Source organism: Lepidochelys kempii, chromosome 18 (genome assembly GCF_965140265.1).
Source record: "Lepidochelys kempii isolate rLepKem1 chromosome 18, rLepKem1.hap2, whole genome shotgun sequence".
NCBI lineage: Eukaryota > Metazoa > Chordata > Testudines > Cheloniidae > Lepidochelys > Lepidochelys kempii.
In genome coordinates, this window is record NC_133273.1 from 11,909,769 (window position 1) to 11,919,799 (window position 10,031).

A 10,031-nucleotide genomic window follows, 5' to 3' on the forward strand; every position below is an offset into this window, starting at 1 on the left:
TGATCAACTCCTCTCCCTCCCGGTGTCTCCTGCACGCTGGGGAACAGCTGTTCAGTGCTCTATAGGAGGGAGGAGAAGGAGCAGGGAGGGGGTGCACTCGGGGGACAGGGGTTGAAAGCAGCGGAGAAGAGGAGGGGCAGGGGTGGAGCGGGGACAGGAAGAGGTGGTGTGAGGCCTTGAGGGAAGGAGTAGAGTGAGGGTGGGGCCTGGGGTTGAGCGAGGGGCTTGGGGGTTCCTGGGTTGCTAAAGTTTGAGAACCGCTGCCTTAGGGAACATAAATACCCAGAACACATGCTTCAAAGTATACCCTTTCCAAGATGCAGTTGCTGATGTACATCTGATGAACCTAGGGCAATCTGTCATCAGCTAGCCATGTACATGTACATGGGAGGAGGGATAGCTCAGCGGTTTGAGCATTGGCCTGCTGAACCCAAGGTTGTGAGTTCAATCCTTGAGAGGGCCATTTAGGGATCTGGGCCAAAAATTGGGGATTGGTCCTGCTTTGAGCAGGGCTGGGGGTTGGACTAGATGACCTCCTGAGGTCCCGTCCAACCCTGAGATTCTATGAATGGAGACCAGGATGCAAAAAAATCCCACAAGTCTTCAACTGCTAAGTCCCCCCAGCTCAGCTAGTAGAAGGAGTCTGTAACTGGCCACATGGCACCCAACAGCAATCAGGGAGAAACAGTACTGCATCAGTCCCTTAGCTTAGGGGCCGCCACAGTCTGGCCAGGGAGTGCAGGCACTGTATTAATCAAGCAGCAACGCTGGTCTTCCTAAAGCAGGTGCACTGGGGAGGATGGGGCCATGAGCCTCCATGCCAGCTAATAGAACTGCAGGAGGTCGGAGGGGGATATGCTGCAATAAGTGAGCCGGTGTCCGCTGCCATTCCGGGGTGCACGCTCTCTGAGCCCCAGGAGAATGCCAGCAGTATTCCGCTTGGGGACCCCTTATGCATCCCCCAGCCCAAATGCGGCCCATGACTTAAAAAATACAGTCAGGTCCATGTTATCCTTAAATCAAGCCCTTACTGAATCGGCTGCCAAAGATGCACAGCGTGTAACATTTACCTGACAGTCATCCAGACCCACTCGACCAAATATGCAGCCCCTTAAATTAGACCCAAAATATCATCTGAGGCACCAGCCTCAATTACATATTTACCCAAGAGCAGCTCGGAGGCAGAAGAGTACATGTTTATGCAGCCAGTCCACGCTTCTTATTTGAGAGCCCCGGCTGGCTTGCCCAAACATATTTCTAAAACACTGTCCGTGTATTTAGGCCACCCCAGATTGGGAGCTTTCTGGCCCAGGGACGGCATTTGTGGTGTTTGCACACTGCCTCGCACAAAGAGGGTGGGGACCTTAGGTGCGACTGCAATAGAAAGAGTAAAAATAAATTAACAATAAAGAGCAGTTTCCCTGTATGGCGAATACACTGATAGAATTTTCTTCACAGCAAATAATATTGGCTTCAACCAGCCAGTATCTTACTTAGATCTATCAACCACCCCCCATCCCCTGGGTCATTGGATAACAGAACCTAGGATTTTACAGCACCAAAATCACAAGCCTCTACCCCATGAGCTGAAGGAGTAACTCCACTATGTGGTGTAAGTAGTGGGCTCTAATGCTACGTGTTGACTAGACCAGACGTGATCACACTTGCCCAGCATGTTACGTATAGAAATACGTATATATTTTAAAGGGTTATTCTACAGCAAATCCTCAATACCCCCCAAGTTGTTCCTTTGTGATATGTTTTCCATGAACTTATCCTTTTCAGCCTGTGTGGCTCTTGTATTAGATTGAGGGGGAAAACGAGAAAGAACAAAAATAAAGCCTCAATGAGAGAGAGAGCACAGTGTGTCTCTCCTTCGTAACACGCAGCATCAACTCTGTCTCACAAAATGGCAGCTACCTCTGCAAACTGGCAAGCTTTGAAAAGTAAATTTACAGTATAGATTAAAAAAATTATGAGTGTTTACACTGTTGTATACCCTACATTTTGGGTTAGATTGTACAACTCTTGGTAAGCAGTTATTCACTCAAGTAGTCCCATTGATTTAAAGGGGGCTATTTGTGTGAGTGCTCACCCATTTCAGTAAAGGTTGAACAATGAGTTTAGGGTGCGTGTTATGTTTACTAAAGCCTTTATGGGCGCTTAGTGGCTCAGACCTGCTGCCTCCCCGTGCATTGATTGTGTCAATGTACGACCAGTCAAAGTGACTAGAAACCCAGTGAAACTGATCAGGCTGGTTGGACTGTCCACCCCTATTGAAATACAAAAGCATCAAGGGGAAAAGAATAGTTTTAAAAATACTCTTTCCATGTTAATCATTTAAGTTTTTCAGGAAGAACATTATATTTATTTAAATATATAGGACAACATTGTCAAACATGGGGTGCCTAAATTTAGGCATCTTAATCCATCTAAATAAGTGGCCTTATTTTTCAGGCGTACTGAAATCAAAGAAAGCTTTGCGATTGCCCTGGTGGGAGCAGCATCGGGTTCGCTGGGTGCACGTGTTTGGAGGTATTGCTCAGACACAAGTCAGTGGGAGTCCCATGTGCACTTTTTGAGGGCAGAATCTGGCTGTGTCCCCTAATAAGGTGGTGATAATGTTCAGACTAGAGGCACTGTTTAATAACAAATACGCCTTTGGATGCTCTTTTCAGAGACTTACAAGGAATATTTATAGCTTCCAAATGGAGACTTCCTGGCCACACTAACAACCTCTTGTCAATTGCTTGTTTCTCTTTGGGCTTCTCCCTGAAATCCTCTCCTTTTTCTCCTTAAGCAACTTAACCTCCCAGCTGGCATGCACAATCCCTGTTAATGCTGAGCCAGCCAGCCTGCATCATGGTTCCTCAGTCAGCCCCCATACTCCCTGAGATTTTCAGTCCAAAGAATCCAGCTTCTTGTTTGCACAGCTCATCTGGGCTGACACCAGCCTCCTTTGAGGCAGGAAATGTGCTAGCTGTGAGAGGTGTGTATCAATCCTAACTAGCTGCATGCCTCTCTGGTGTCACCGAGATTCAAGTGTGAGCTGGATTTCACTGTGCAAAGCTCCATTGTCCTTCTGTAAGGAGGAATGGGATTCCAAAGGGAGAAGGACTTACCAGGGAAACAAACCTACTGACACTGTTCTAAAATAAATGGGGGGGGGGGCATTATAACCCAGATTGCAGCCAGTTCTTGTGCACAGGAAGCAAAGAGCCCTCCCCTCCTGTATGCCAATTGCATTTGTTATGTCTGTTGACAGCTTCGCCGCCTGCCCCTTTGGGAGAGGCTGTGTCCCCAGCCTCTGACAGCACCATATGCTGAGAAGAGATGGCCCAGAGGCTGTGCCACCCAAGAACTCAGGGAAGCCTCTTGCCTTCTCCTTCCCACTCAGGACTGTGCCTTACTAGCCCGATCTGGCCCTATGCCTCTTTTTTTTTAACATTGTGTGTAGGATTTGTTGTTGTCATTTACTTTTTTTAAAATGCTCCCGATTAAATATACAGCAGCACCCTGCAGGAAGGGCCTGGATGCAACAGTCGCATTATTGCCTATCTGCGGTGCTTTGATCTTCCCTGAATAAAGCGATTGTCTGTTTTTTCCAACATCTGCCCGAGCTGCATGAAACTAGCCCCTTTTCACCGTGTCTCCTGGGGGCGGGGATGCAGCTGTAGTTTGTTGCAGGGGCGAGGAAGCAGCTAAGTGGGGTAGCAACGAGGCCTCTGTAGCCCAAGAAGGGGGACGAGGAGGCATTTTTCCTAACAGACTTTAAATCTAACATTCAAACCATCCTGAAAGAATGAGTTCTCTTCCAGCCTTTGTAAACCAAATATCAGGGGGGCGTTTTTGAAGCCCCACCATGATCCAAAGAATCCTACGTGGTTTCAGTCCTGCCCTTTTGCATTTCCCTTGTTTCAAGTCTACCTCCCCTCTAGCTGGGAGCTTCTATGTCTTAATAAGTTCACTCTCCTGGGTTTTCCTTCAGTATTCCCCATGAGAGACCACTCATTGCAATGGGGCTGCCCGCAAAAATAGAAATAAAATAGACATCGTCGCCCGTGTTTTCGTTTGATAAATTTCTCCCTCTCCCCGTTGTCCTCAGATACAGCTTGGCAAAGCTGCCGTGGGTATTTACCAGCCCAGACTGCCCGTTTACACCCCTTTGGGGGATGACTGTTGATAATGACATAAACAGAAAATATTTTTACTTTATTTTAGATGCTTTCTCTGCAGGCCAGTGGAGGCTGGTTGCAACCCGCAGGCAGGCTCACACTTGAATCAAACAGGCAAAACTGATACCCAAGGTGAGCCAAGTTACAGCAGCTATAAGTATTGTACCGTATCTGACTCAAAAGAGAGTAGACAAAGCTTAGCCAGAGGTCTGGGCATGAGACAGTACAGGCTGTACCAATGTATACCTTTTCATTCCACAGTGGAACAAAACCAAAACCTTTTGAATGTTTTCCCGGAACGGAATTGTGTGAAATGTTCATTTTCTGCTTGGGAAGATCAGAGTTCTGGTTCTGATTTCTCTCTCTTTCTCTGGACAGAAGTGACGAGAGGGCCCTGAACCTAAAAGACCTCTTGACAAAAGCTTTGTTGAACTTGACACATCTCAGTGAAACGTTCCGGCTTTGAAACGGTGTATTTTGACTACATGGAATTTCACTGACAATAGATTCAGAGACTTTAACGTCAGAAGGGACCATCATGATCATTTACTCTGACTTCCTGCACTTTGCAGGCCACAGATTCTCACCTACCTACTCCTGTAATTGACCCATAACCTCTGGAGATCCATAATGTTCTGACCAGCTCAAATAATAACATTATTATTAATTATTATTTTATTTTATTTATTAATAATAGTTTGCATTATATAGAGATTTCTGTTCAAGTACATCAAGGTGATTTTCACACATTAATAATTTCACACAACACCCGAGCGAGATAGGATAAATACTACGACCTCATTTAATAGTGACAGGTTCAGGCTGCAAAACTTGGATCTGCTTTTCAGAGACCTCAGAATTCAGGGGTATTTGGCTCCAGGGATCTGTTTCGAGCCCATCTCTATTTGTAGACTTTCTATTCTTGTCTTTTTTCTTTCCGAAGAATTTGGGGACTTTTTAGTTGTAAAAGTTTCTTCTTCCTGCCAAGTTCAAATCCTAATTGTGAGAAGAGTGGGAGTTTGTGCTGTGTATTTTTCTTTTGTTAACCTGCAATTGAGTGAATGTTTCTATGCTCATATATTTGTCTGTAAAGGTAAGCCACAAAAGCTACCCTGCATATCCGGTCACCCTCAGCTCCCACTGAATTCATTGTTCTAGGAACGCAGATAAAAATATAAGAACGGCAATACTGGGTCAGACCAAAGGTCCATCTAGCCCAGTGTCCTGTTTTCCAACAGTGGCCAATGCCAGGAACAAAGAGGGAACAAACAAAACAGGTAATCAGCAAGTGATCCATCCCCCTGTCACCCATTCCCAGCTTCTGGCAAACAGAGGCTAAGGACACCATCCCTGCCCATCCTGGCTAATAGCCATTGATGGACCTATCCTCCATAAACTTATGTACTTTTTTGAACCCTGTTATAGTCTTGGCCTTCACAACACAAGGAGTTCCACAGGTTGACTGTGCATTATATGAAAAAATACTTCCTTTTGTTAGTTTTAAACCTGCTGCCTATTAATTTCATTTGGTGACCCCTAGTTCTTGTATTATGAGAAGGAGTAAATAACCCTTCCTTATTTACTTTCTCCACACCAGTCATGATTTTATAGGCCTCTATCATATCCCCCCTTAGTTGTCTCTTTTCCAAGCTGAAAAGTCCCAGGCTTATTAATCTCTCCTCATTCAGAAGCCATTCCATACCTCTAATCATTTTTGCGGCCCTTTTCTGAACCTTTTCCAATTCCAGTACATGTATATCTTTTTTGAGAAGGGGCGACCACATCTGCACGCAGTGCTCAAGATGTGGGCTGTACCATGGATTTATATGGGGGCAATATGATATTTTCTGTCGTATTATCTATCCCTTTCTTAGTGATGCCCAACATTCTGTTTGCTTTTTTGACTGCCGCTGCACACTGAGTGGATGACTCCGAGAACTATCCACAATGTCTCCAAGATCTCTTTCTTGAGTGGTAACAGCTAATTTAGATCCTATTGGTTTATATGTATAGTTGGGATTATGTCTTCCAATGTGTATTACTTTGCATTTATCAACATTGAATTTCATCTGCCATTTTGTTGCCCACTCACGTACTTTTGTGAGATCCCTTTGTAGCTCTTCGCAGCCTGCTTGGCACTTAACTATCCTTAATTATCTCAAGCAAATGCCATTCAAACCAGAATCAATTCCATTATCTCTAATATTATCTCCAGACTGTCCTTTCCATTTACGTATAGAATGCCTTGTCATTCCTTTTTCGAAAGTTTATGATGAGATTTCTTATTTCTCCCTTTTTTCCATGTCATTTGTCAAAATATCACCTGCTGAAAGAGCAAAGACGCAATTACATCATCTGTAACTTTTTCCTGTTGAATGAATATAGGCTTTTTAACTTCTGGAGGTGTGGGAGTGAGGTGATTGTGTTTGACACAGTAAGGGGAGGACATGATGACTTAAATGTTTTGCTTTCCAACAGCATAGTAACCAAAAGCAACTAGATACACTTTCACTGTTTGCCCCATAGCATGAAAGATAAGGGCATGTTAATTAGAGAGTTCCATGATATCTTTTATATTTGCCTGTCCTCCCTCAGCAATAGATTACAGCTGTAATATAAGACCCTGGGCCTTGCAAACTCTTATGTACATACTTAACTTCGCTCGTGTGCACAGAACGACTCACATGCACAAGAGTTAGCTGGATCTTGGTCTAAAATTGCAACAGAACTGTACTGAATACAGGGGCAAAGGAGAAAGAGAGAAAGGTACTGCACTGACAGATGCTGGCAGCAGCTCTGCGTTCAGCTTGGAATTTCCTTCATGTACTTTGGAACTGCCTGGAATTGTCTCGATATAGGTCGCTCATTCTGCATCACAGCAAAAACCGAGTCACTAGATTATCAGTACTGTGTTCTCTGGAATATTGCACTGTAGATTATTTGAGTTCGGAGGAATGCGACTGAGATAACTGAGTGTTCATTCAACGTTGGCTGCAGGCTGCTTGATCACAGCCTATTTCTGCCACTCTTGCTGACATTGGGTAGCACCAGAGGGCCTGATCCAAAGCCCAATGAATCTTGCCCGAGGATAGAAACCATCATGCCTGAGGACAGAAAAATCCTGGCTCTGCTGCATTCACAGAATGAGTTCAACACAGGCCGGGAATCTTGAGGTTCTAAATCAAGCCACCGTTAAACAGCAATGGCACATGGATGCTGTTTGCATTCTTAAAGTGAAAAGAAAATGGCTGAGCATTTGCAGTGACTTTATATTGTAAAAGCAAATACTTTGCTACCGGCTAGTCCCAACCGCCACTAGCAACTCCTGGTAGTTTTTTGCATATTTCACTTGTAAGCAGATTATTTTGAAGAGATGTCACGTCCAGTCCGCCAGCATGATATGATTCTTTGGGGTTTTCTGGTGATACACTTTAATTTTACAAGACTCAGTTATTGCATTAGCTCTGACCTGTGCAGCAGGGAGCCCAGCCCTCTCTAATCACAGGCTTAGAATGAATTTCTTCATGCAAGTTTCATGGGGCTCTACCTGTGTGTTTTGATGATTCCCAAGCTGGGCATTTCTCCCCATGTGTAAGCTTTGGTTTTATACATACTGCAGATAATAATCATCAATGTTTCATTCATCATAAATGTTTAATATTTATAAATGATTGATGTCCAGGTTTCCAAGCAAATAGGTAGGACAGTGCTAATGAAGAATACATTTGCATGCATGTCTAACCTGCATTTGGAATATATAGGTTCAGTTTTGCTGTAGAGATGCACACCAATCATGCCATCATTAACGGGAGTTACACATGTTGTGACCTATAGCATGCATTACTTGAATTACAGGTCAAAATGTGGTTGTGGGTATAGGAATCCCAGACATGATGTGTTTCATTCCTTTGAAGGGGACGAGCTTATTCTGGATTCCTTTTAAGGTTACTTTTCTAGTGCTTTTATGACGCAGCATGTTGCTGGATTGCTTGTTGCTTCAGTGACCACTGAAATCTCACTCATCTATATTAATGCTCATTCTTTAAAATTGTCCTGGTTGGATAGTCTTGGGACTCAAAAGCAAAGTAGGACGCTTAATGCTTCATGTATTTAATCAAGACTCTTCTAGCTCAGAGGGATTTCATTAACAATGCTGCTGTCGGATCCCTGGATGCATGACTTGTGCTGAGCCCGCTTGTCTTGTGTATGGCTCTGCAATACTATGGTATGTTCACATAGATTAGCCAATATGCACTTTACCAATAGATGTCACTGTTGCTCTACACAGATGGGACTAAAACAAATGTATCAGTCACTCAGTTGGCTCAGATTTCAGAGTAGCAGCCGTGTTAGTCTGTATCCGTAAAAAGAAAAGGAGTACTTGTGGCACCTTGGAGACTACAAATTTATTAGAGCATAAGCTTTCGTGAGCAAGTGAGCCGTAGCTCACGAAAGCTCATGCTCTAATACATTTGTTAGTCTCTAAGGTGCCACAAGTACTCCTTTTCTTTTTTCAGTTGTCTCAGAAATTGTTCTGAGTTTGAAATCACATGCAACCTGAAAAAACAAAACTCTACATTATAATGGGTAAAATTCAGCCCTTTGTAGAGGCCCAGCCCAGATCTCAGCACCACTCCTGTTGTCCAAAGGCCTTGACCCTGCAAAGACTTGGGCACGTGCTTAACTTTAAGCACATGGATCCTTTCTTGAGCCCTTGGGCTTCACATTTTCAAGCTTTTTGCCAGAAACATGAAGGCTAGAAACTTCATATTTTTTCAGATAAAAGCTCAGACTCTCATGAGGTCACATGACTCCAGGAGCTGGGGCTTTAAGGAAAAATACCAAATATCATAAGAATCACAATAAAATTGCAAGAATTGGTTATACGGTGTTTCATGGGACTACTCCTGCATCTTGGAAGGGGGTTAGACTAGATGACCCCTGTGGTCTCTTCTAGCCCTATGATTGTATGATTCTACTCATGTGATTAAAGTTAAGCACATATATGTCTGCAGGATCGGGCCTTATTGTGATACAGAAGATTAAAATACGTTTTAAAGTAAGTAGAATTTGTTGCAAGTTATCTGCTTTTTCAGGCACACAGAGTCAAGAGCAGTAGCCAGGACTCCTGGGTTCCCACCCTGACTGATTGTGTGTACTTGGGCAAGTTACTTGTGGCTTAGTGTTCCTGCCTGCAAAATTCTAACTTGTGTGACATGGTTTTGTGCAAAATTATGAATGTTTGTAAAGTGCCATGAGCCCCTTGCCTGAAAATTAATTATCGGTATTGGTACCCATAATGAGAATCCGAGTCTGTTCATCAGCTCATGGTAAGTGAAGCAAGATAGAGACAATCCTCTCATGTCGGGCTATCAGTTCAAACCTCAAAGGGAAGTTATGAGGCACACACACATATATTTTAAATAAAACGAAGCAGATGGTGGTGCGGACAGGTGCTATTCTCCTTAACCTTGTCACACAGCTGTATCTGCCCTGTGTTTGTCTTACATACCCTGCTAAGACTGATGGCTCCATGTGCATCACACGGAGGGAGGTTTTAGCAGTGCTAACCACAAGAGGCATGATCCAATCACCCCTGAGGTCTATGGAAAGACCCAGGGGAAGCAGTACATTCTATGCCACCTGGCCAGGTTAATAGAGAAAACGGTTGAAATCCGTTCAGTCATTTTTAGTTACTACTACTGCCTGTAAAGTATGTTAATGCACAGTAAACCTCCCCAGTGGGCTATCTGACTTTTACAATGTGTGATAGCGATGGCAAAAAAAACCCACTGCGATAAATGAGATCCTCCAGGGAAAGGATACTCTAGCATGGAAGGATGGGTAAATAATTGA